This window comes from Pristiophorus japonicus, chromosome 11 (genome assembly GCF_044704955.1).
Source record: "Pristiophorus japonicus isolate sPriJap1 chromosome 11, sPriJap1.hap1, whole genome shotgun sequence".
In the NCBI taxonomy this organism is placed as follows: Eukaryota; Metazoa; Chordata; class Chondrichthyes; family Pristiophoridae; genus Pristiophorus; species Pristiophorus japonicus.
This window is the reverse complement of record NC_091987.1, coordinates 84,728,458-84,756,275: the sequence shown is the minus strand read 5'-3', so window position 1 is coordinate 84,756,275 and position 27,818 is coordinate 84,728,458. Positions and strand designations below refer to the sequence as shown.

General features: G+C 48.7%; 1 protein-coding gene and 1 pseudogene across 1 annotated transcript in view; one reads left to right on the top strand and one right to left on the bottom strand.

Annotated features, from left to right (window-relative positions):
- LOC139276132 (zinc finger protein 229-like) overlaps window positions 1-15,136 on the bottom strand; it is a 28,335-nt pseudogene extending 13,199 nt beyond the window's left edge.
- The window catches only part of LOC139276125 (NXPE family member 3-like), a 742,865-nt gene that overhangs the window by 699,061 nt on the left and 15,986 nt on the right, over window positions 1-27,818 (top strand). The gene's annotated exons all lie outside the window — the stretch shown is intronic.

Sequence of the window (27,818 nt, the reverse complement as noted above, 5' to 3'; positions counted from 1 at the left end):
ACAAAGGGTTAGCTAAAATAAACAGACACTTGCATTCCTCTTCCAACCAGGCTTTCAGAAACATGACAACATAAAAATTCATTCCACAGTCACAAAATCACACAGGGACTCTCACTCAACGACCAGACATTTACAACAGTCTCTCTTCTTTCCTATTAATTGTTTTGGCCGGCTCTATTTTTGGATCCATGACCTTTCAGGGAATTCGTAGTTTTATCTAAATAATTCCTCACATAACTTTTGTAGTGGACTACCGGTATTGGTTTTTCCGTTCCTTCACCCACCATTCCCATTGGGCTCCTGGCAGGTCCTGAGGATCCCATCCTGCTCTAATCATTTTCTCGATTAGTTTCTTTTGCTTTTCCGCCAGTTGGCGGGTAAGGGACCCTTCTGATTCCCACTCGAGTTTATCTGCTTTATCTGGCCATTCCTGGGTAGGACTAGAACCGTTAGGAATCTACTCTCAGAGGTTTGCCTTTTACCTCGCACAACTTGTAGTAGACCGTCTCTGGGCTGCTGCCAGGTCACAAGTCTGCTGTTACACAAACTTATACAATTCTTAAAACGCATTTAAGCAATTCCCGCAGTGCTCTACGTATCCTTAACGACTACCTACCACCGCTCTGCCCGTTGGTCCGACCCTGTTCACAGGTTTGGATTCCGTTAGCCAATGTACACCGCTTGGTTCTACCCCGGGGTATATTTCAAATCACACTACTGGGTCCGGAAGATGTCTCTCGGTATCACGATCCCACGGTCCAAGTGTGTTCCCTTGGTTCCTGGTCATCACGTGGGACAAAAGTCCTCTTAATTCAGACTCAGGCTAGGCGTTTGAGATATTAGACCGTCTCCTCGTGTCAATCAACTGGCTTCCACCTTCCGCACCCTTTATAATTAAAAATCATTTTTTTTATACTCACCCGGGTTTTTCCAAGGGCGTCCAGCGACTCTGGGAAATCCTGCCAACTATGCCACTGTTAGTGTTAGTGTTTTATCAGAAGAATCACTCAACACTCAGAGTCGGTTCCAACGCCAATGCGGCCTTTATTAATGCCAGCGGGGAGGAAGCCTCAGGACTGGATCCAGGCACTTCACTCCGCAGAACAAAGGGTTTCATGGATCTTTATATGTTTTACAACAGTTTACTACAGTTACATCATATAGATTATAAATTCAAATAGACCAATAGATAGAGTTAGTTTTTAAACATAAAGTGGCTCATGTGTTGCTAAGAGATGTGTTGCTAAGAGATGTGTTGCTAAGAGATGTGTTGCTAAGGGGTGTGTTGCTAGGAACGACTCATGTTCCAGGCCCCCCTTATCTTACTGTCCTTGGGTGCTGTCTTTGGTAGCCTCCTTATCTTAATCCTGTTACAGAGCCATATTGTCCTTACTTCCACCAGAACATTTAGTCCTGAGGCCTGGCTGATTAAAGACACCTGCAGAATTTGCTTGTTATTCCTGTGTGTGGGAAACAACAATTATCAGTTTCCAGGAATGCGGTCTAATTCAGCGAACAGAAATCCATTGAGGCTTCACTGGTAGCCATTTTATGATACAAGTTCCATATAGTTCTAACCTTATACTACAGGTGCCGTTGCCCTAGGGTGCCTAATGCCTACAACAGGGAGGGTTTAAACTAATACAGCAGGGGGATGGGAATCTATGCAGGGAGACAGAGTAAAATGGGGGCAGAAGCAAAAGGTAGAAAGGAGATAAGGAAAAGTGGAGGGCAGAGAAATCAAAGGCAAAAATCAAAAAGGGCCACGTTACAACATAATTCTAAAAGAACAAAGAGTATCAAAAAAACATGCCTGAAGACTGTGTCTCAATGTGAGGAGCATTCATAATAAGGGGCAGATAGCTGTTAATGGATATGATGTAATTACGGAGACATGGCTCTAGGGTGACCAAGGCTGGTAACTCATCATCCAGGGGTATTTAATATTCAGGAAGGATAGACAGAAAGGAAAAGGAGGTGGGGTAGTGTTGCTGGTTAAAGAGGAGATTAACACAATAGTAAGAAGGACATTAGCTTGGATGATGTGAAATCTGTATGGGTAGAGCTGCAGAACATCAAAGGGCAGAAAACGCTAGTGGGACTTGTGTACAGACCACCAAACAATAGTGGGGAGGTTGGGTATGGCATCAAACAGGAAATTAGGGATGCGTGCAATAAAGGTACAGCAGTTATCATGGGTGACTTTAATCTACATATAGATTGGACTAACCAAACTGGTAGCAATACAGTAGAGGAGGATTGCCTGGAGAGTATAAGGGATGGTTTTCTCGACCAATATGCCAAGGAACCAACTAGAGAGCTGGCCATCCTAGACTGGGTGTTGTGTAATGAGAGAGGATTAATTAGCAATCTTGTTGTGCGAGACCCCTTGGGGAAGAGTGACATTAATATGGCAGAATTCTTCATTAAAATGGAGAGTGACACAGTTAATTCAAAGACTAGGGTCCTGAACTTAAAGAAAGGTACCTTCGATGGTATGAGACATGAATTGTCCAGAATAGACTGGCGAATGATAATTAAAGGGTTGATGGTGGATAGGCAATGGCAGACATTTAAAGATCACATGGATGAACTTCAACAATTGTACATCCTTGTCTGGCGTAAAAATATAATGGGAAAGGTGGCTCAACACTGGCTAACAAGGGAAATTAGGGATTGTGTTAAATCCAAAGAAGAGCCATATAAATTAGCCAGAAAAAGCAGCACACCTGAGGACTGGGAGAAATTTAGAATTCAGCAGATGAGGACAAAGGTTTTAATTAGGAGGGGGAAAATCATCACCATAGGCAGTCCCTCAAAACGAGGATGACTTGCTTCCACGCCAAAAAAGGATGAGTTCACAGGTGTTTCAATAAAAGACCTAATATTCCAGGTCCTGAACTACATCCTGAAGGGAGGAAGATGCCTGTGCATGGATTTTTTTAACGTGTGGTGGCCGTTGCACAGAAGCCACCACATGGGCTTGACAGAGCTAGGTCTTGGTCCAGTGGCGAGGATTAACCAGGATGACTGGAGACCAGTTCTGCTGCATGGACCTATTGCGCACACATATCGCAGTGTGGGCTGGCCCGTGCTGCCCCTGGGCCCCTGGTCCCGAACTCACACCTCTCCTGGGCCCCAATCACGTCCCTCATCGCTCCTTCGCACTGACCTCGCTGCTCCTGCTGCACTGACCCACCCTCCAATCATCAACCTGGACCTTGATGACGTCACTCTTTGCTGCCTTTGCAGCTCGCGCTGCTCCCTGAAGCTGCATGCCTCCACGCTGCTCCCTGGGCCGAACGCTGCTCCTTTTTTGGCCCTGACCTGCCATAACATACCTCGATCTTCCAATATAACATGGACAGGGTATCCGGTCATTTATCACATTGCTGTTTGTGGGAGATTGCTGTGTTCAAATTGGCTGCCGCGTTTCCCACATTACAACAATGACTACACGCAAAAGTACTTCATTGGCTGTAAAGCATTTGAGACGTTTGGTGGACATGAAAAGCGCTATATCAATGCAAGTCTTTCTTTCTGAAGACAAAAGCAAAATACTGCAGATGCTGAAATCTGAAATAATAACAAACTGCTGGAAATCTCAGCAGGTGAGGCAACATCTGAGAGAAAAAATAGAGTATGAGAGGAAGCTTGCAGGAAACATAAAAACTGACTGCAAAAGCTTCTATAGATATGCGAAGAGAAAAAGATAAGTGAAAACAAACGTAGGTCGCTTGCAGTCAGAATCAGGTAAATTTATAATGGGGGACAAAGAAATGGCAGGCCAATTGAACAAATACTTTGGTTCTGTCTTCACTAAGGAAGACACAAATAACCTTTCAGAAATATTAGGGGACCAAGGGTCTAGCAAGAAGGGGGAACTGAAGGAAATCCTGATTAGTCAGGAAATTGTGTTACGGAAATTTATGGGATTGAAGGGCGATAAATCCCCAGGGCCTGATAGACTGCATCGCAGAGTACTTAAGGAAATGGTCTTAGTAATAGTGGATGCATTGGTGGTCATTTTCCATCATTCTATCGACTCTGGATCAGTTCCTATGGATTTAAAGGTAGTGATTGTAATATCACTTTTTAAAAAGTGAGCGAGAAAACCGAATTAGTTAGCCTGACATCAGTAGTGGGGAAAATGTTGGAATCAATTATTAAAGATGTAACAGCAGCGCATTTGGAAAGCAGTGACAGGATCGGTCCAAGTCAGCATGGATTTATGAAAGGGAAATCATGCTTGACAAATCTTCGAGAATTTTTTGAGGATGTAACTAGTAGAGTGGACAAGGGAGAACCAGTGGATGTGGTGTATTTGGACTTTCAAAAGGCTTTTGACAAGGTCCCATAAAAGAGTTTAGTGTGCAAAATTAAAGCACATGGTATTGGGGGTAATGTATTGACGTGGATAGAGAACTGGTTGGCAGACAGGAAGCAAAGAGTAGGCATAAATGGGTCCTTTTCAGAATGGCAGGTAGTGACTAGTCGGGTACCGCAAGGTTCAGTGCTGGAACCTCAGCTATTTACAATATACATTAATGATTTAGACGAAGGAATTGAATGTAATCTCTCCAATTTTGCAGATGACACTAAGCTGGGTGGCAGTGTGAGCTGTGAGGAGGATTCTAAGAGGCTGCAGGGTGGCTTGGACGGGTTGCATGAATGGGCAAATGCATGGCAGATGCAGTATGATGTAGATAAATGTGAGGTTATCCACTTTGGTGGCAAAAACATGAAGGCAGAATATTATCTGAATGGTGACAGATTAAGAAAAGGGGAGGTGCATTGAGATCTGGGTGTCATGGTACATCAGTCATTGAAAGTTGGCATGCAGGTACAGCAGGCGGTGAAGAAGGCAAATGACATGTTGGCCTTCATAGCAAGAAGATTTGAGAATAGCAGGGAAGTCTTACTGCAGTTGTACAGGGCCTTGGTGAGGTTACACCTTGAATATTGTATACAGTTTTGGTCTCCTAATCTGAGGATTGACATTCTTGCTATTTAGGGAGTGCAGCAAAGGTTCACCAGACTTATTCCTGGGATGGCAGGCCTGACATATGAAGAAAGACTGGATCGACTAGGCTTATATTCACAGGAATTTAGAAGAATGAGAGGGGATCTCATAGAAACATAAAATGCTGACGGGATTGGACAGGTTAGATGCAGGAAGAAAGTTCCGGATGTTCGGGAAGTCCAGAACCAGGGGTCACAGTCTAAGGATAAGGGGTAAGCCAGTTAAGACTGAGATGAGGAGAAACTTCTTCACTCAGAGAATTGTGATCCTGTGGAATTCTCTACCACAGAAAGTTGTTCAGGCCAGTTCGTTAGATATATTCAACAGGGAGTTAGATGTGACCCTTACAGCTAAAGGGATCAAGGGGTATGGGGAGAAAGCATTGAATGGTGGTGCAGGCTCGAAGGGCCGAATGGCCTACTCCTGCACCTATTTTCTATGTTTCTATAACGGGCAAAAATCTGGCAGATGGACCATAATGTGGTAAAATGTCAGGTTATCCCCTTTGGTAGGAAAAAGAAAAAACAAAATTATTTAAATGGGGACTATTGCAAAATGCTGTAGTACAGAGGGATCTGGAGGTTCTTCTACATGAAACTCAAAAAGTTAGCATGCAAGTACAGCAAGTAATCAGGAAGGCAAATGGAATGCTGGCCTTTATTGCAAGGGGGATGGAGCATGAAAGTAGGGAAGTCCTGCTACACCTGTACAGGGTGTTGGTAAAACCACACCTGGAGTACTGCGCACAGTTTTGGTCTGGACTTGTCTCTATGCCCCTGCCGAGGGGATTGCTGCACCAGACGGGAGGGGCAACATTTGGGGACACGGATTACCCACCAATTCCCATTCCCTTTCCCTTTCTTTCTGGTGGATAATGGAGGGGCCACTGTGTGTAATGTGCAAGACAGTAAGAATTGTCAGCCAGCTCTTTCTAATTGGATATTTTATTCAGTAGAAACTTTCACACACGATTGCAGATTTTGTACCAAAGATCAATTTAGGATTAAAGTAAAAGTTCATAATTTTATTGCAAACTAACTTTCTGTTGAGAGTTGCTGAATTAAGGGGAAAGATAACAGACAGCATTTCTTAAATGGACACTGCAGCCCCGAGAACACAATCAGCAATATATCCAGAATATTAAAGTCCAGCCCAGTTATAGGGTTATTAACATCAGGAACAAACCCCAACTGTCACAATGAACATGGATCTGTCGGGATGTGATTAACAGCAGCAATAACAGCAGATTCTAACCCCTGCAGTCACTTGTGAACTCGCTGGTGTCTCAGCAGGTTGGATGACTGAGTGAATCGCTTCCCACACACGGAGCAGGTGAATGGCCTCTCCCCAGCGTGAATTCGCTGGTGTGTCAGCAGGTTGGATAACCGAGTAAATCCCTTCCTACACTCAGAGCAGGTGAACGGCCTCTCCCCAGTGTGAACTCGCTGGTGTTTCAGCAGGCCAGATGACTGAGTGAATCCCTTACCACACACAGAGCAGGTGAACGGCCTCTCCCCAGTGTGAACTCGCTGGTGTGTCAGCAGTTGGGATGAACAAGTGAATCCCTTCCCACACTCAGAGCAGCTGAACGGCCTCTCCCCAGTGTGAACTTGCTGGTGTTTCAGCAGTTGGGATGAACAAGTGAATCCCTTCCCACACTCAGAGCAGGTGAACGGCCTCTCCCCAGTGTGAACTCGCTGGTGATTTACAAGGCTGTGTGACACATTGAATCCTTTCCCACACTCAGGGCAGGTGAACGGTCTCTCCCCAGTGTGAAGTCGCTGGTGTGTCAGTAGATTGGATGACGTAGTGAATCCCTTCCCACACTCTGAGCAGGTGAATGGCCTTTCCCCAGTGTGAACTCGCTGGTGTGTCAGCAGGTTGGATGAACAAGTGAATGCCGTCCCACACTCGGAGCAGGTGAACGGCCTCTCCCCAGTGTGACTGCGTCGATGAATTTCCAGCTCAGACGGTGATCTGAATACCTTCCCACAGTCACATTTCCACGGTTTCTCCATGGTGCGGGTATCCTTGAGACCCTCTATGGTTGGACGATGGGTTGAAGCCTCGCCCATGCACACAACACGTTTACAGTTTCTTCGTGTTTTAAATGGTGCGATGTTTATTCAGGCTGTGTAACTGGCTAAAGCTCTATCCACAGGCAGTGCACTGGAACACTCACTCAGGTGTGTGTGTCTCGGTGCTTTTCCAGTCACACTGATGTTTGAAATCTTTTCCCACAGGCAGAACAGACAAACATTTCTCCTTCCACTTTCAAAGGCCGATGATATTCAGGTCCTGATGAATCGATTGACTCCGTCAGATCTTGATGTGATGTTTGGTTTATGTTTCCTGTCTGAAAATCTCCCCTTCTAATATTCTGTGAAAGGAGATAACAAAACTCATCACTGTCAGTACAAGACAGAAATTCAGAATAGACACATCCAGTTTCCATAGAACATACTTTCCTCTCTTGTTCTTCCAAAGCTGTAAATCCCTGTCCCACACATTGTCCCTCCTGCTGTGCTGAAATCCAAACCATCGCACATTTCTACACTGTTTCTCCTCCACTCCCAGTTTTCACCACCAATTCTGGCTGGGTTCAGGTCTACACTCACTGGTTCTCCTCCCTCTCCACCCCTGAAGGTGCTGACTCTGGCTGGGCCCAGATCCACATTCACTGGTTTCCCTCCCTCTCTTCCCCCAAAAGTGCTGACTCTGGCTTTGAGGAACAGGGTGAATGAAGGGGAACCAGTGGATGTGGTGTATTTGGACTTCCAGAAGGTATTTGACAAGGTGCCACATAAAAGGTTACCGCACAAGATAAAATTTCATGGGATTGGGGGTAATATATTCGCATGGATAGAGGATTGGTTAACTAACAGAAAAGAGAGAGTCGAGATAAATTCTCGGGTTGGCAATCAGTAACTAGTGGGGTGCTGCAGGAATCAGTGTTGGAACCCCAACTATTTACAATCTAGATTAATGAATTGGATGAAGGGACCGAATGTAATGTAGCCCAGATGGGAGGAAATGCAATGTGCGAGGAGGACACAAAAAACCTGCAAAACGACATAGACAGGCTCAGTGAATGGGCAAAAATTTGGCAGATGGAGTATAATGTTGGAAAGTGTGAGGTTATGCAGTTTGGCAGAAAAAAATTCGAAGAGCATATTATTATTAAATGGAGAAAAATTTGCAGTACAGCGGGACCTGGGGAGTCCTGCTGCATGAAACACAAAAGGTAAGTATGCAGGTACAGCAAGTGAACAGGAAGGCCAATGGAATCTTGGCCTTTATTGCAAAGGGGATGTTGTATAAAAGCAGGGATGTCTTGCTACAGTTATACGGGGTATTGGTGAGGCCACACCTAGAATACTGCATACAGTTTTGGTTTCTAAGAAAGGATATCCTTGCTTTGGAGGCAGTTCAGAGAAGGTTCACTAGGTTGATTCCGGAGATGAGTGGATTGACTTATGAGGAAAGGTTCAGAAGGTTGGGCCTCTACTCATTCGAATTCAGAAGAATGAGAGGAGATCTTATCGAAACATGTAAGATTATGAGGGAGCTTGACAAGGTGGATGCAGAGAGGATGTTTCCACTGATAGGGGAGACTAGAACTAGAGGGCATAATCTTAGAATAAGGGGCCGCCCATTTAAAACTGAGATGAGGAGGAATGTCTTCACTCAAATGGTTGTAAATCTGTGCAATTTGCTGCCTAAGAGAGCTGTGGAAGCTGGCTCATTGAATAAATTTAAGACAGAGATAGACAATTTCTTAACCGATAAGGGAATAAGGGGTTAGGGGGAGCAGGCAGAGAAGTGGACCTGAGTCCATGATCGGCTCAACCATGATCGTATTAAATGGTGGAGCAGACTCGAGGGGCCGTATGGCCTACTCCTGCTATTTTTTCTTATGTTCTTATGCTGACTCTGGCTGGGTTCAGTTCTACGCTCACTGTTTCTCCAGCCTCTGCTTCCTTGATGGTGCAGACACTGGCTAGGTTCAGTTCTTCAATCACACTTTTCCCATCCTCTGCTCCACTAAAGGTGCTGACTGTGGCTGGATTCAGTTCTCCACTCACTGGTTCTCCTCCCTATCCTGTCCTGAATGAGCTGGATTTGGCCAAGTTCAGTTCTACACTCACTGGTTCGCCTCCCTCTCCTCCCCTGAAGGTGCTGACTCTGGCTGGGTTCAGTTCTACACTCACTGGTTCCTTTCTCTCTCCTCCCCTGATGGTGCTGACTCTGGCCAAGTTCAGTTCTACACTCACTTGTTCTCCTCCCTCTCCCTCCCCTGATTGTGCTGACTCTGGCTGGGTTTAATTCTACAATAACTGGTTTCATCTCTCTCTCCTCCTCTGAAGTGCTGGTTATCTTAGACCTTGTCCTGTGTAATGAGATAGGATTAATAAACAATCTCCGAATAAAGGACCCTCTTGGAATGAGTGATCATAGCATGGTTGAATTTCAAATTCAGATGGAAGGCGAGAAATTTGGATCTCAAACCAGCGTTCTAAGCTTAAATGATGGAGACTACAAAGGTATGAGGGCAGATTGGGCAAAAGTGGACTGGGAAAATAGATTAAAGTGTAGGACGGTTAAAGTGTAGGGCCAAATTACAGCAAAATTCTAAAGGGGCAAAGTGTGTTAAAAACACAAGCCTGAAGGCTCTGTGCCTCAATGCGAGGAGTATTCGGAATAAGGTGGATGAATTAACTGCGCAGATAGCAGTTAGCGGATATGATGTAATTGGTATCACGGAGACATGGCTCCAGGGTGACCAAGGCTGAGAACTCAACATCCAGGGGTATTCAACATTCAGGAAGGATAGACAGAATGGAAAAGGAGGTGGGGTGACGTTGCTGGTTAAAGAGGAAATTAACGCAATAGTAAGGAAGGACATTAGCTTGGATGATGTGGAATCAGTATGGGTGGAGCTACGGAATACCAAAGGGCACAAAACGTTAGTGGGAGTTATGTACAGACCACCAAACAGTAGTAGTGAGGTTGGGGACAGCATCAAACAAGAAATTAGGGATGCGTGCAACAAAGGTACAGCAGTTATCATGGGCGATTTTAATCTACATATTGATTGGGCTAACCAAACTGGTAGCACTGCGGTGGAGGAGGATTTCCTGGAGTCTTTTACGGATGGTTTTCGAGACCAATATGTCGAGGAACCAATTAGAGGGCTGGCCATCCTAGACTGGGTGATGTGTAATGAGAAAGGATTAATTAGCAATCTTGTTGTGCGAGGCCCCTTCGGGAAGAGTGACCATAATAGAATTCTTTATTAAGATGGAGAGTGACACAGTTAATTCAGGGACTAGGGTCCTGAACTTAAGGAAAGGTAACTTCAATGGTATGAGACGTGAATTGGCGAGAATAGACTGGCGAATGATACTTAAAGGGTTGACGGTGGATTGGCAATGGCAAACATTTAAAGATCACATGGATCAACTTCAACAATTGTACATTGCTGTCTGGAGTAAAAATAAAACAGGGAAGGTGGCTCAACCATGGTTATCAAGGGAAATTACAGATAGTGTTAAACCAAGGAAGAAGCATATAAACTGGCCAGAAAAAGCAGCAAATCTGAGGACTGGGAGAATTTTATAATTCAGCGGAGGAGGACAAAGGGTTTAATTAGGAGGCGGAAAATAGAGTTTGAGAGGAAGCTTGCTGGGAACATAAAAACCGTCTGCAAAAGCTTTTATAGATATGTGAAGAGAAAAAGATTAGTGAAGACAAACGTACGTCTCTTGCAGTCAGATTCAGGTGAATTTATAATGGGGAACAAAGAAATGGCGGACCAGTTGAACAAATACTTTTGTTGTCTTCACGAAGGAAGACACAAATAACCTTCCGGAAATACTAGTGGACCGAGGGTCTAGTGAGAAGGAGGAACTGAAGGAAATCCTTATTAGGCGGGAAATTGTGTTGGGAAATTAATGGGATTGAAGTCCGATAAATCCCCGGGGCCTGATAGTCTGCATCCCAGAGTACTTAAGACAGTGGCCAGAGAAATAGTGGATGCATTGGTGATCATTTTCCAACAGTCTATCGACTCTGAATCATTTCCTGTGGACTCGAGGGTAGCTAATGTATCACCTTTTTTTTTTAAAAAGGAGGGAGAGCGAAAATGGGTAATTATAGACCAGTTAGCCTGACATCAGTAGTGGGTAAAATGTTGGAATCAATTATTAAAGATGAAATAGCAGCACATTTGGAAAGCAGTGACGGGATCGGCCCAAGTCAGCATGGATTTATGAAAGGGAAATCCTGCTTGACAAATCTAGAATTTTTTGAGGGTGTAACTGGTAGAGTGGACAAGGAAGAATCAGTGGATGTGGTGTATTTGGACTTTCAAAAAGCTTTTGACAAGGTCCCACACAAGAGATTGGTGCGCAAAATTAAAGCACATGGTATTGGGGGTAATGTACTGACGTGGATAGAGAACTGGTTGGCAGACAGGAAGCAGAGTGTCGGGATAAACGGGTCCTTTTCAGAATGGCAGGCAGTGACTAGTGGGGTACCACAAGGCTCAGTGCCTGGACCCCAGCTATTTACAATATACATCAATGATTTGGATGAGGAAATTGAGTGTAATATCTCCAAGTTTGCAGATAACACTAAGCTGGGTGGCAGTGTGAGCTGTGAGGACGCTAAAACGCTGCAGGGTGATTTGGATAGGTTAGATGAGTGGGCTAACGCGTGGCAGATGCAGTATAATGTGGATAAATGTGAGGTTATCCACTTTGATGGCAAACACACGAAGGCAGAATATTATTTGAATGGCGGCAGATTAGGAAAAGGGGAGGTGCAGCGAGACCTGGGTGTCTAGGTACATCAGTCATTGAAAGTTGGCATGCAGGTTCAGCAGGTGGTGAAGAAGGCAAATGGTATGTTGGCCTTCATAGCTAGGGGACTTGAGTATAGGAGCAGGGAGGTCTTACTGCAGTTGTACAGGGCCTTGGTGAGGCCACACCTGGAATATTGTGTTCAGTTTTGGTCTCCTAATCTGAGGAAGGACATTCTTGCTATTGAGGGAGTGCAGCGAAGGTTCACCAGACTGATTCCAGGGATGGCTGGACTGACATATGAGGAGAGACTGGATCAACTGGGCCTTTATTCACTGGAGTTTAGAAAGATGAAAGGGAATCTCATAGAAACATATAAAATTCTGATGGGACTGGACAGGTTAGATGCAGGAAGAATGTTCCCGATGTTGGGGAAGTCAGAACCAGGGGACATTATCTAAGGATAAGGGGTAAGCCATTTAGGACTGAGATGAGGAGAAACTTCTTCACTCAGAGAGTTGTTAACTTGTGGAATTCCCTACTGCAGAGAGTTGTTGATGCCAGTTCATTGGATATATTTAAGGGGGAGTTAGATATGGCCCTTATGGCTAAAGGGATCAAGGGGTATGGACAGAAAGCAGGAAAGGGGTACTGAGGTGAATGATCAGCCATGATCTTATTGAATGGTGGTGCAGGCTCGAAGGGCCGAATGGCCTACTCCTGCACCTATTTTCTATGTTTCTACGAACAGTGGCGTACATTTAAGGAACTATTTCACAACTCGCAAGAAAAATATATTCCAGTGAGAAGGAAAGGGTGTAAAAGAAAAGACAGCCATCCGTGGCTAACTAAAGAAATAAAGGATGGTATCCAATTAAAAACAATGGCATACAAAGTGGCCATAACTACTGGGAGGAGAGAAGATTGGGAAGCTTTTAAAAGCTAGCGAAGAATGACTAAAAAAATTATTAAGAAAGGGAAGATAGATTATGGAAGTAAACTAACACGAAATATAAAAACAAATAGCAAGAGTTTCTACAGGTATATAAAAAAGAATGGCTAAAGTAAATGTTGGTCCCTTAGAGGATAAAACCGGGGAATCAGTGATGGGGAACATGCAGATGGGAGAAAATCTGAACATATATTTTGTATCTGTCCTTATGGTTGAGGACACTAAAAATATCCCAACAGTGGATAGTCAAGGGGCTACAGCGGGAGAAGGAACTTACCACAATCACAAAGGAGGTGGTACTCGGTAAGATAATGGGACTAAAGGCCCCTGGACCTGATGCCTTACATCCTAGGGTCTTAAGAGAAGTGGCTGCAGAGATAGTGGATGCATTGGTTGTAATCTATGAAAGTTCCCTGGATTCTGGGGCAGTCCCAGCAGATTGGAAAACTGCAAATATAATGGCCCTATTTAAAAAAGGAGGCAGAGAAAAAGCAGGAAACTATGGACAATTTAGCCTAACATCTGTGGTTGGGAAAATGCTGGAGTCCATTATCAAGGAAGCAGTAGCGGGACATTTGGAAAAGCATAATTCAATCAAGCAGAGTCAGCATGGTTTTATGAAAGGGAGATCATGTTTGACAAATTTGCTGGAGTTCTTTGAGGATGTAACGAGCAGGGTGGATAAGGGGGAACCAGTGAATGTGGTGTATTTGGATATGTAGAAGGCATTCAATAAGGGGCCACCTGAGAGGTTACTGCACAAGATAAAAGCTCACAGGGTTGGGGGTAATATATTCGCATGGATAGAAGATTGGCTAACTAACAGATAACAGTGTCTGGATAAATGGGTCATTTTCCGGTTGGCAAAAAGTGACTAGTGGTATGCCGCACGGATTAGTGCTGGGTACCAACCATTTACAATCTATACTAATGACTTGGATGAAGGGACCGAGTGTAATGTAGCCAAGTTTGCTGACTACACAAAGATTGGTGGGAAAGGAAATTATGAGGAGGATACAAAAAATCTGCAAAGGGATAGACAGGCTAAGTGAGTGGGCAAAAACTGGCAGATGGAGTATAATGTGGGAAAATGTGAGGTTATTCACTTTGGCAGAAATAATAGAAAAGCAAATTATAATTTAAATGGAGAAAAATTGCAAAGTGCTGCAGTAGAGAGGGACCTGGGGGTCCTTTTTCATGAAACACAAAAAGTTAGTGTGCAGGTACAGCAAGTAATCAGGAAGGCAAATGGAATGTTGGCCTTTATTGCAAAGAGGATAGAGTATAAAAGCAGAGAATTCCTGCTACAACTGTACAGGGTATTGGTGAGGTCACACCTGAAGTACTGCGTACAGTTTTGGTCTCTGTATTTAAGGAAGGATATACTTGCATTGGAGGCGGTTCAGAGAAGGTCACTAGGTTGATTCCGGAGATGAGGGGGTTGACTTATGAGGATAGGTTGAGTAGGTTGGGCCTATACACATTGGCGTTCAGATGAATGAGGGGTGATCTTATTGAAACTTATAAGATTATGAGGGGGCTCAACAAGGTGGATGTAGAGAGGATATTTCCACACATCAGGGAAACTAAAACTAGGGGACATAGTCTCAGAATAAGGGGCCGCCCATTTAAAACTGAGATGAGGAGGAATTTCTTCTCTCTCGGGGTTGGAAATCCATAGAATTCTCTGCCCCTGAGAGCTGTGGAAGCTGGGTCATTGAATATATTTAAGGTGAAGATAGACACATTTTTGAGCGATAAGGGAGTAAAGGGTTATGGGGAGCGGACAGGGAAGTGGAGTCGAGTCCATGGTCAGATCAGCCATGATCTTATTGAATGGGGAGCAGGCTCGAGGGGCCAAATGGTCGACACCTGCTCCTATTTCTTATGTTCCAGACAGTTGCCCCTCCACTCCCAGTTTTCACCACCGATTCTGGCTGCGTTCAGTTCGACACTCACTGGTTCCCCTCCCTCTCCTCCCCTGAAGCTGCTGACTCTGGCTGGGTTCATTTCTACAATCACTGTTTCCCCTCCCTCCCCTGAAGGTGCTGACTCTGGCTGGGTTCAGTGCTACACTCACTGGTTCCCCTTCCCCTGAAGGTGCTGACTCTGGCTGGGTTCAGTGCCACTGACATCATTCACTTTGTTCCTGCACCAAGATGGCCGCGCATGCGCTGTGCTACTGACTGAATATCGATGGCAGATCACTGAACCTGACCTCCTATACCAAAATGTCCGCCGTTAGACTAGGCCTGTGACCGGGAGAAAGCCCCGAAGCTGCAACTGCCGATAGTCCGGTTATTATTCCGGGCTTGCGGCGGGCACCGGTTGTTTATGAAGCCTCCCCGGCTCCCCGCTGGTCCATTACTCCGCTCTGTACCGATGAAAAGGACACTTCTCGACAGCCTGCCCACAACGTGTCTCCTCCGCCATTACACGCACCGCGCATGCTCCAAGCACAGCCAGAACTCGCTCCTGCGCACTGAGCTCCTGTAGTCTGGGTTCGACACATTCCTCCCCCGCGGGGCATTCTGGGTACATAAGACCATGAGAAATAGGAGCAGGAGTGGGCCACCCGGCCCCCCCGAGCCTGTTCCCCATTCAACAAGATAATGGCTGGTCTGATCATAGAGTCAGCTCCACATAACCCTTTACTCCCTTATCGCTCAAAAATCTGTCTATCTCCGCCTTAAATAAATTCAATGAACCAGCCTCCACTGCTCTCTGGGGCAGAGAATTCCACAGATTTGCAACCCTCCAAGAAGAGAAATTCCTCCTCATCTCAGTATTAAATGGGCTGAGGAGAAAGGCTGCACTTGTGAATAGAACAGGATTTACTGTGGTTGCATTGGGTACTGAACCATGCTCATTCTAGCAGCTCTTGTTCGTTTCTGATGATCTTAATAACCCCTATACCTGAGCTGGAAATTAATACCCTGTATAAATGTTGAATACATTATCTGTGTTTCAAACACAGTGTTTCGAATATTTGATTGCTCCGTGATCACAGGAGACCAATTGATTATCCATTTTAGTGCTTTTTCTTAATCTAACTTATATCACTTCTCACCTCGTTTGCCTTCTATCATATCAAACCCCAAACTTGTTCTGTTTGAGGTCCTACAAGACGAATTTAGGGAGCTAGGAGCTAAATTAAAAAGTAGGACCTCAAAGGCAGTAATCTCAGGATTGCTACCAGTGCCACATTCTAGTCAGAGTAGGAAGTGCAGGATAGCTCAGAAGAATACGTGGCTTGTGGAGTGGTGCAGAAGAGAGGGATTCAAATTCCTGGGATACTGGAACCAGTTCTGGGGGAGGTGAGACCAGTACAATTGGTGTGCACCTGGGAAGGATCGGTCCTAGGGAGAGTGTTTCCTAGTGCTGTTGGGGAGGGGTTAGACTAGTATGGCAGGGGGATGGGAACCTATGCAGGGAGACAGAGGGAAGCAGAATGCAGGCAGAAGCAAAATATAGAAAGAAGAAAAGAAAAGTAAAAGTGGAGGGCAGAGAAACGCAAGACAAAAAGCATAAAGGGCCACATTACAGCAAAATTCTAAAGGGGCCAAGTGTGTTAAAAAATCAAGCCCGAAGGCTCTGTGCCTCAATGCGAGGAATATTCATAATAAGGTGGACGAATTAACTGCACAGATAGCTGTTAACGGATATGATGTAATTGGCATCACGGAGACATGGCTCCAGGGTGACCAAGGCTGGGAACTCAACATCCAGGGGTATTCAACATTCAGGAAGGATAGACAGAATGGGAAAGGAGGTGGGATGGCGTTGCTGGTTAAAGAGGAAATTAACGCAATAGTAAGGAAGGATATTAGCTTGGATGTTGTGGAATCAGTATGGGTGGAGCTACGGAATACCAAAGGGCAGAAAACGCTAGTGAGAGTTATGTACAGACCACCAAACAGTAGTAGTGAGGTTGGGGACTGCATCAAACAAGAAATTAGGGATGCGTGCAATAAAATTACTGCAGTTATCATGATTGACTTTAATCTACATATTGATTGGGCTAACCAAACTGGTAGCAATGCGGTGGAGGAGGATTTCCTGGAGTGTATTAGGGATAATTTTCTGGACCAATATGTCGAGGAACCAACTGGAGGGCTGGCCATCCTAGACTGGGTGATGTGTAATGAGAAAGGACTAGTTAGCAATCTTGTTGTGCGAAGCCCCTTGGGAAAGAGTGACCATAATATGGTAGAATTTTTTATGAAGATGGAGAGTGACACAGTTAATTCAGAGACTCGGGTCCTGAACTTAAGGAAAGGTAACTTCGATGGTTTGAGACATGAATTGGCTAGAATAGACTGGCGAATGATCCTTAAAGGGTTGATGGTTGCTTGGCAATGGCAAACATTTAAAGATCACATTGATGAACTTCAACAATTGTACATCCCTGTCTGGAGTCAAAATAAAACGGGGAAGGTGGCTCAACCGTGGCTATCAAAGGAAATTAAGGATAGTGTTCAATCCAAGGAAGAGGCATATAAACTGCCCAGAAAAAGTAGCAAAGCTGAGGACTGGGAGAATTTCATAATTCAGCAGAGGAGGAGAAAGGGTTTCATTAGGAGGCGGAAAATAGAGTTTGAGAGGAAGCTTGCTGGGAACATAAAAACCGTCTGTAAAAGCTTCTATAGATATGTGAAGAGAAAAAGATTAGTGAAGGTCCCTTGCAGTCAGATTTAGGTGAATTTATAATGAGGAACAAAGAAATGGCGAACCGGTTGAACAAATACTTTGGTTCTGTCTTCACGAAGGAAGACACCAATAACCTTCTGGAAATACTAGCGGACTGAGGGGCTAGTGAGAAGGAGGAACTGAAGGAAATCCTTATTAGGTGGGAAATTGTGTGAGGGAAATTGATGGGATTGAAGGCCGATAAATCCTCATGGCCTGATAGTCTGCATCCCAGAGTACTTAAGGAAGTGGCCCAAGAAATAGTGGATACATTAGTGATCATTTTCCAACAGTCTATCAACTCTGGATCAGTTCCTATGGACTGGAAGGTAGCTAATGTAACACCACTTTTTTAAAAAACAGGGAGAGAGAAAACGGGTAATTATAGACCAGTTAGCCTGACATCAGTAGCGGGGTAAATGTTGGAATCAATTATTCAAGATGAAATAACAGCGCATTTGGAAAGCAGTGACAGATCGGTTCAAGTTGGCATGGATTTATGAAAAGGAAATCATGCTTGACAAATCTTCTAGAATTTTTTGAGGATGTAACTGGTAAAATGGACAAGAGAGAACCAGTGGATGTGATGTATTTGGACTTTCAAAAGGCTTTTGACAAGGTCCCACACAAGAGATTTGTGTGCAAAATTAAAGCATATGGTATTGGGGTTAATGTACTGACGTGGATAAAGAACTAGTTGGCAGACTGGAAGGAGACAGTCGGGATAAAGGAGTCCTTTTCAGAATGGCAGGCAGTGACAAGTGGGGTGCCGCAGGACTCAATGCTGGGACGCCAGCTATTTACAAGATACATTAATGATTTAGATGAAGGAATTGAGTGTAATATCTCCAAGTTTGCAGATGACACTAAGCTGGGTGGTGGTGTGAGCTGTGAGGAGGACGCTAAAAGGCTGCAGGGTGATTTGGACAGGTTAGGTGAGTGGGCAAACTCATGGCAGATGCAGTATAATGTGGATAAATGTGAGGTTATCCACTTTGGTAGCAAAAACATGAAGGCAGAATATTATCTAAATGGTGGCAGATTAGGAAAAGGGAGGTGCAACGAGACTTGGGTGTCATGGTACATCAGTCATTGAAAGTTGGCATGCGGGTACAGCTGGTGGTGAAGAAGGCAAATGGTATGTGGGCGTTCATAAATAGTGGATTTGAGCATATTTCTCAATAGAGGTCTTACTGCAGTTGTACAGGGCCTTAGTGAGGGCTCACCCAGAATATTGTGTTCAGTTTTGGTCTCCTAATCTGAGGAAGGACGTTCTTGCTATTGAGGGAGTGCAGCGAAGGTTCACCAGACTGATTCCCGGGATGGCAGGACTGACACATGAGGAGAGACTGGATCAACTGGGCCTTTATTCACTGGAGTTTAGAAGGATGAGAGAGGATCTCATAGAAACATATAAAATTCTGATGGGACTGAACAGGTTAGATGCAGGAAGAATGTTCCCGATATTAGGGAAGTCCGGAACCAGGGGACCTTATCTAAGGATAAGGGGTAAGCCATTTAGGACTGAGATGAGGAGAAACTTCTTCACTTAACCTGATGAATTCCCTACCGCAGAAAGTTGTTGATACCAGCTCATTGGATATATTCAAGAGGGAGTTAGATATGGCCCTTATGGCTAAAGGGATCAAGGGGTATGGAGACAAAGCAGGAAATGGGTACTGAGGTGAATGATCAGCCATGATCTTATTGAATGGTGGTGTAGGCTCGAAAGGCCGAATGGCCTACTCCTGCACCTATTTTCTGTGTTTCTATGTTTGACTACATGAGTTGTGGTTGTAGTAGACTTAACTGCAGTATCTCACTTTAAACTCAGCTGAAATCCTTTGAACCACCCCTTTATTGAACTGTCTTGCATAAGATTTGAAATCCGTTACTTTCTGTATCAGTTAACACGGTTTTAGAACCGATTGAATTTAATAAACTCATCCACACATTTTGCGCGTGATAGCCTGTGAAATATCCTGATATTTGTAATTGTCATTGCCACAAACTCCGTTCCCTAGCCACTGATTCCATCCCCCTCCCCAACTTCTGTCTGAGGCTGAACCAGACTGTTCGCAACCATGGTGTCATACTTAACCCTGAAATAAGTTTTTGACCACATATCCACAGCATAACTAAGACTGCCTATTTCCACCTCTGTAACATCACCCGTCTCTGCTCTTGCCTCAGCTCATCCATTGCTGAAGCCATCATCCATGCCTTTGTTACTTCTGGTCTTGATTATTCCAACGCACTCCTCCCACATTCGACCCTACATAAGCTAGAGTTGATCCAAAACTAGGCTGCCTATGTTCTAACTCGCACCAAGTCCTGCTCACCCATCACCCCTCTGCTCGCTGACCTACACTGGCTTCTGTTAAGCAACGCCTTGATTTCAAAATTCTAATACTTATTTTCAAATCCCTCCATGGCCTCGCCCCTCCCTAGCTCTGTAAACTCCTCCAGCCCCACATCTGCTCCCCCAACCCCGGCCCAAAACATATCTGTCTTCCTGAGCATCCCTGATTATAATTGTTCAACCACTGGTGGCTTTGTTGGCTGTGCCTTCTGTTGCCCAGGCCCCAAGTTCTGGAATGCCCAGCTTAAACCTTCCTGTCTACCCCGTGCTGTATGTGCCCTGGCAGTTTTTGATGGGATCGTGTGTAGCAAGCTTTTCTCTGTATCTAGTGGACATAGTCTCAGAAAAAGTGGCCGCCCATTTAAAACTGAGATGTGGAGGAATTTCTTCTCTCAGAGGGTTGTAAATCTGTGAATTTTCTGCCCCAGAGAGCTGTGGAGGCTGGGTCATTGAATATATTTAAGGCGGAGCTAGACAGATTTTTGAGCGATAAGTGAGTAAAGGGTTCTGGGGAGTAAGCAGGAAAGTGGAGCTGAGTCTATGATCAGACCAGCCATGATCTTATTGAATGGGAAGCAGGCTCGGGGTCCGGGTGGCCCACTCCTGTTCCTATTTCTCATGGTCTCCACCCACCGAGCCTGTTTTTTTTCCTTGTCTCTAATGGCCACTGATCATTATCCCACCATTCACACCCTGTCCTGACTAATGTTGTTCTAACTCCTGCCAGTACTATCTGAATTCGGCCCATCCTCCCTTTTGTCTCTTTAATTTCTCCTGCCTTCCCCCCCTATCACAGACCTTCCCTGTTGCACTTTCTCCCCCTCCCCCTTTCAATGCTCCTTCAGGATCGGTTCTTTCCCAGCACTCTCCAGTTGTGACGGAGGGCCGCGGCCCCGCCCCGCCCCGCCCCCTCTGACGCTGCCCACAGATGCTGCCTGAGCCGCGGACACTTCCGGCATCTTCTGTTTGTGTCGCCAGAGACACTTTCCCTTCAGCACCGCGCGCTCTGGATTGTTCGCCGATTGATTGATTGGTGCCGCGGCTCCGCCCCCCCCACGCCGCTGATTGGCGCGCGCCGCCTCGCCATTGGCTGTGGGCTGAGTGCTGCGCGCGGGCGGTTTGTTGGCGGGCTCCGCTCGCGGCCTTTGAGCTCGGGGGCCCGGGTGAGGCGGGGCGGAGTTGTGCGCAGGCGTGGGCCAGCCTATTGGCCGCGGACTGACGGACGATGTTTCGCCGCCGCCGTGGAGGATGGAGGAGTGGCCCGAGCAGCGCGCCCGGCCTCCCTGCGTACTCACATACTCATGGACACGCGCGGGCAGCGAGATTTCGCCGCCAAGTCGGCGGGTGGCGGCTGCGGGGCACCTTACGGCAGGGACGGGCCTGGGTTACTGTCGGGGGTTGCGGGGAGTTCGGCCGCCATCTTTGGGCAGCACTGGCCAGGCCGCCGCAGGGAGCAGGGAGCGACGCTTCCTGACGTCACAATGCTTGCCATTGTCCCGCTGCAGGGCAGGGAGCATGCGCGGCGGCCATCTTACTGCAGGGAGGCCATCAGGTGCAGGATGGGGACCAGTGACATGAACACATGAGAACATCAGAAATAGGAGATGAGTCGGCATTTGGTCCCTCGAGCCTGCTGCCGTTCAATAAAATGATGGCTGCAACATCTGGGGTGGTTCTCCTTGGAGCAGTGAAGGTGCAGGGCAGGTTTAACAGAGGTGCTCACAATCAGGAAGCTTTAGATTGAGTCAGGGAACAGAGTGGTTCTCCTCACACAATCAGAGAATGGTTACAGCACGGAAGGCCATTTGGCCCGTCGAGACCCTGCTGGCTCCCAGCTCGTCCCACTGCCCCCCCCCCCCCCCGCCCTTTCCCCACCCCGGCCCTGCAAATGTTTTCTTTCAGAAACTTATCCAACTCTCTTTTGAAAGCTGTTATTGAGTCTTCCTCCACTACCCTTTCAGGCCGTGCATTCCAGATCCTAACCATGTGGTGTATTTAGATTTCCAAAAGGCATTCGATAAGATGCCACACAAAAGGTTACTGCAGAAGATAGAGGTACGCGGAGTCAGAGGAAATGTATTAGAATGGATAGAGAATTGGCTGGCGAACAGAAAGCAGAGAGTCGGGATAAATGGGTCCTTTTCGGGTTGGAAATCGGTGGTTAGTGGTGTGCCACAGGGATCGGTGCTGGGACCACAACTGTTTACAATATACATAGATGACCTGGAAGAGGGGACAGAGTGTAGTGTAACAAAATTTGCAGATGACACAAAGATTAGTGGGAAAGCGGGTTGTGTAGAGGACACAGAGAGGCTGCAAAGAGATTTGGACAGGTTAAGCGAATGGGCGAAGGTTTGGCAGATGGAATACAATGTCGGAAAGTGTGAGGTCATCCACCTTGGGAAAAAAAACAGTAAAAGGGAATATTATTTGAATGGGGAGAAATTACAACATGCTGAGGTGCAGAAGGACCTGGGGGTCCTTGTGCATGAAACTCTTTTGGAGTTTACCTGTAAAACATAAAACATTAATCGGTGCCATCCGACCTGGATGACACACCAGACATTTACAAGGCCCTTTTTTTTTCTTTTTTTGGTTTTTTTTTGTGTTTTTCTTTTTTTGTTTTTTTTTTGGGCACTAAAATCAAATTTTTTCCCCAGTGCCCCCTATAAAAGGGAAGGGGGACACTAAAAGCACCAGCAATTAAAACAAATTAAACTTTTGGGGCGTGATGATGCACTCCAGTCCCTCCGGTGCCCACCTCTCGCGGAAGGCCGCGAGCGTACCGGTGGACACCGCGTGCTCCATCTCCAAGGACACCCTGGACCGGATGTAAGAGCGGAAGAGAGGCAGGCAGTCAGGTTGAACGACCCCCTCGACCGCCCGCTGCCTGGACCGGCTGATGGCACCCTTGGCCGTGCCCAGGAGCAGTCCTACGAGGAGGCCCTCGGACCTACCCGCTCCCCTCCGCACAGGGTGTCCTTGTGCATGAAACTTTTTTTGGAGTTTACCTGCAAGACAAAAACATTAATCGGTGCCACCCGCCCTGGATGACACACCAGACACTTACAAGGCCCTCTTTTTTTCCTTTTTTTGTGTTTTTTTTTGGGCACTAAAATCAAATTTTCCTTTTTCCAGTGCCCCCTATAAAAGGGGAGGGGGACACTAAAAGCACCGGCAATTAAAACAAATTAAACTTTAAAACGTAAAATCAAATTAAAATTTGGTTGCTGGGCGTGATGATGCACTCCAGTCCCTCCGGTGCCCACCTCTCGCGGAAGGCCGCGAGCGTACCGGTGGACACCGCGTGCTCCCTCTCCAAGGACACCCTGGACCGGATGTAAGAGCAGAAGAGAGGCAGGCAGTCAGGTTGAACGACCCCCTCGACCGCCCGCTGCCTGGACCGGCTGATGGCACCCTTGGCCGTGCCCAGCAGCAGTCCTACGAGGAGGCCTTCGGACCTACCTGCTCCCATCCGCACAGGGTGCCCAAAGATCAGGAGAATGGGACTGAAGTGCAGCCAGAATTTCAGGAGCAGCCCCTTCAAATAATAAAACAGGGGCTGCAACCTTGTGCATTCCATAAAAACATGGAACACAGACTCTTCCAGACCGCAGAAATTGCAGGCGGCCTGGGAGTCCGTGAACCGGCTTAAAAATTTGTTGCACGGCACTGCTCGGTGCACCACCCTCCAGGCCAAGTCCCCGATGAATAGTGGGAGGACCCCTGCGTAGAGTGCCCTCCATCGGGGACCCCCGCCTCCTCCGGACGGCAAGATGGTACGCCATGGCGTGTCCGGACGGCCGGCGAGGATGGCAAAGTTGAGAGTGTGCAGGAGCAGCCCATACAGGAAATCCCTCCGCGCGGAACTGAAAGGCACGGAGGGGATTTCCCCGAGGCGGCTCAAGTTGTGAGGCGCCGGCCCCCGAGGGAGGTTCCGGGGTTTGGCGCCGATGAGGAATTCCATCCGGACGGGGGTCAGTTCGGACGGGATCTCCCCACGTGCTTGAGCCTCCTCGATGCACCTAACGGAGTCAGGGCCCAAAGCTGTTTTTAGCGACTCGATGGCTTCGGCCGCGTGGCGGACGTCGGCTGAATTTAGGCGCCGCGCCAGCGTGCCTGGCGCCATCCAGCCCGCTCCTCCGCCATCGAGCAGGTCCCTGACCCTGGTCACCTCACCAGCCACAGCCCTCTCTTCCGACCGCCACATAAAACCTCGGTCGTGGAGGTAGGAATTCCCGAGCAGCGGCTCCTGCAGGACGGCCGCCACTCCAGCCGGCGGAGAGCTGCGCTTGGTGGAGACTTTGTTCCAGACCCTGATGAGGTCCCTGTAAAAGACAGGCAGCTCCCGGAGGGCGGTCCAGACACCCCCACAAGTTCACAAACAGGAGCTGCGTGTCGTAGTTGAGGTCGTGATGCTGGCGGAAGAAATACATCGTCAGAGCGCACCACCTAGGAGGGGGCTCGACGTAAAGGTATCTCTGCAGGGTCTGAAGACGGAAAGTCGCGAGCTGGGCGCTGACGCACACCAACGACTGACCACCCTCCTCAAGCGGGAGACTCAAGACCGCGGCAGAGACCCAGTGCTTCCTGTTGTTCCAGAAGAAGTCCACCAGCTTCTTCTGTATTTTGGCGACAAACGCAGGGGGAGGGGTCAAAGTGACCAGCCGGTACCACAACATTGCGGCCACCAGCTGGTTTATGACTAGCGCTCGACCCCTGTAGGACAGCACTCGGAGCAGTCCTGTCCAGCGCCCTAGGCGAGCGGCGACCTTGGCCTCCAGCTCCTGCCAGTTCGCCGGCCAGGCTCCCTCGTCTGGGCTAAGGTAGACTCCCAGATAGAGGAGATGGGTCGTGCTCCAGGCAAAAGGCCTGAGCTCCTCCGGCAGGGAGTCCACCCGCCACTGACCCACCAGGAGTCCGGAACATTTCTCCCAGTTGATTCTGGCGGAGGATGCGGCCGAGTAAATCTCTTGGCACTCACGCATCCTCGGCAGGTCAGCGGGATCCTCTACCGCGAGGGGCACGTCATCGGCGTAAGCCGAGAGGACGACCTCCACGCCCGGCCCTTGCAGAGCCAGTCCCGTCAACCTCGTCCGCAAGAGGCGCAGGAAAGGCTCCACGCAGATGGCATATAACTGGCTGGACATGGGGCATCCCTGGCGCACCCCTCTCCTAAAGCGAAGGGGCGCCGTCAAGGACCCGTTAACCTAAATCAGACACTCCGCGGCGGCGTACAAAAGTCGGATCCGGGCGACGAAATGCGTCCCGAACCCGAAAGCGCGCAGAGTTCCGAGCAGATAGTCGTGATCCACCCTGTCGAACGCCTTCTCTTGGTCGAGGGATAGGAAGGCGACCGACAGACCAGCCTTCTGGGAACAATGGATGAGGTCCCGGACCAGATGGATGTTATCGTGGATTGTCCGGCCCGGGACCGTGTAGGACTGGTCGGGGTGGATCATGTGGTCCAGCACGGCATCAAGGCGAGCAGACATCGCCCTGGCGAAGATTTTGTAGTCCGTGCTGAGGAGGGAGACCGGGCGCCAGTTCTTAAGGAGGCGGAGATCGCCCTTCTTAGGCAGCAGGACGATGACTGTCCTGCGCCAAGAGAGGGGCATCTCCCCGGTCGCCAGACTTTCCCCCAGGACCCGCGCGTAGACGCTCCCCAGGTCGTCCCAGAACGCCCTGTGGAACTCCATGGTCAGCCCATCCAGCCCCGGGGATTTTCCCCTCGAGAGCCGGGCGAGGGCACCGGTCAGCTCCGCCAGTCTTAGCGGAGCTTCCAAATTTTCGACGCCCTCCGGGCTGACCTTCGGCAGGTCCTCCCACAAAACTCTACGCGCTTCCTCGCTGGACGGATCCGGAGAGAACAGAGCCCCGTAATATTCACGGGCCCTGTTGTTGACGCCCTCCGGATCCGAGACGAGAGAGCCGTCGTCGGCCAGCAGCGTCAAGAGCTGCTTACGGACACTCTGCCTTTTTTCCAGCGAGTAGAAGAAGGGGGAGCCGCGGTCCAGATCCCTCAGGAACCGGATCCGCGATCTCACGAACGCGCCTCGGGACCCGACGAGCTGCAGGTCCTTCAGCGCGGCCTTCTTCGCGGCCTTCTTCGCTTCGTACACCGTCCGCAGGGCCGGGTCCTGGACGACTTGACCGAGACGGGATTCCAGGTCGAGCACCTCTTTTTCTAGGCGCCCGACCCTGGCCGCCCGCCTCTTGGTCGACCCCCTCGCGTACTCTTGACAGAAGACGCGGACGTGAGCCTTGCCCACGTCCCACCATAGCCTCAAGGAGGGGAAGCCCCCCTGCTTCCTTCTCCAGTCAGACCAGAATCGACGGAACGAGTCCTGGAACCGCACGTCCTCCAGCAGCCGGTTGTTAAAGTGCCAGTACGCGGACCCCGTCCTCGCGCGGAGCGAAGCGAGCTCCGCCCACACCAGGTGGTGGTCCGAACACGGCACCGGCCGCATGGAGGCCGCCGGGACGCAGGAAACGTACGCCCGAGACACGTAAAGGCGGTCGACTCTGGACCATCCTACTCCAGGCCTCACCCAAGTAAAGGCGCTGGAGTCGGGGTGGAGATTTCGCTAGACGTCCACCAAGTCGAAGGACCCGACCAGGTCCCTCAACTTCTCCATCGCCGTCATGCACTGCGGGGCACCGGAGCGGTCCCTCGCCTCGAGGGTGCAGTTAAAATCCCCCCCGAGGACAATGCAGTCGCCGACGGAGCCGGAGCCAAGAAGAGCGGACACCTCTTCAAAGAAGCGCGTTTGCTGCGGGCCGGGCTGAGGGGCGTACACGTTCACGAGATGGAGCGGCACGTCCCCCAAGCGAACCGTTACGTGCAGCAAGCGGCCTGGCACGGGCTCCTCGACCCCCAAGATCTCCGGCTGAAAATGCGGGCCCAGCAAGATGGCCACCCCACTAAAAATGGCGGTGAGGTGGCTCATGCGGACCTCTCCTTGCCATTCCAGGAGCCACATGGCTTTGTCTCCCGGAACGGTGTGGGTTTCTTGCAGGAAGCACACCGCATATTTCCCCTCCCGCAGGAGCGAAAAATTGTCAAATCTACGGCGTGCCCCTCTGCCGCCGTTGATGTTGAGGCTGGCTATGGTTATCTTCATGGCAAAAGCATAGTGCAACCTCTACCTTAACCTATTGTGGGGGAGGGAGCGGAGTCTTTTGTTGAACTCCACTCCCTCCGCAGCCCAGCGAGGAGTCCCTCAAGCTCGCGCTGCTCAAGGTGTTGCGCCTTTGTCAAGGGCCCGCCCGTGGCCAAGGTTTTAGCGGCGGCGCGGACGGACCCCTTGATCAGCTCTGGCTCGGACCATTTTTCCAGGGCCAGTCGGGCTTGGTCGCAGCGACCCTGGCTCTGGGCCAAAAAGTCCCGGAGTTCCTTTGCAGGAATGAGGATGGTCTCAGCGGCGGCCGCGAGCAGATCCACCGCCTCGCTGGCAGTGGTCTCTAGATTTTCTCCCGCGTCCCCCACCGAGTCCCCGTCCTCCTCCGGGAGGTGGCCGCCAGCAGCCGGCCCATCGACCGCACAAGGTACGGCAAATGACCCGGCCGCTCCAACCGGCCCTGGCTCTGCCCCGATCCCACCCCCAGGATCGTCGGCAGAGGAGTCCCCACTGGGCTCTTTTAAAAATGGTGCTGGGTCAGGAAACGACAGCGGAAGGGGTTCCCCCTCCGCCCCAGGAACCGGCGAACAAGGAGAGACCCGGCCATAGGAAATTCCCAGGCTCTCCAAGTGCCCCAGCTCCAAAGTAGGGGGCGAGGGTGGGTGTTCCTCCCCCTCCCCGCTGCCACCCCCCGGCCCAGCATGTACAGTTTCATTAAAATTCTTAATTTCGGTTTCTGCCGGGTCGAGCAAATCTCAGGGGAAGTTGGATATTGGCTGGGCGGGCTCAGGTTCGGCCTTTTCCGCCCCGCCCGCCTCAGTCCCCGGGACGCCCGGCGGCAATGCATTCCTCCGCGCTCCCCACGCCC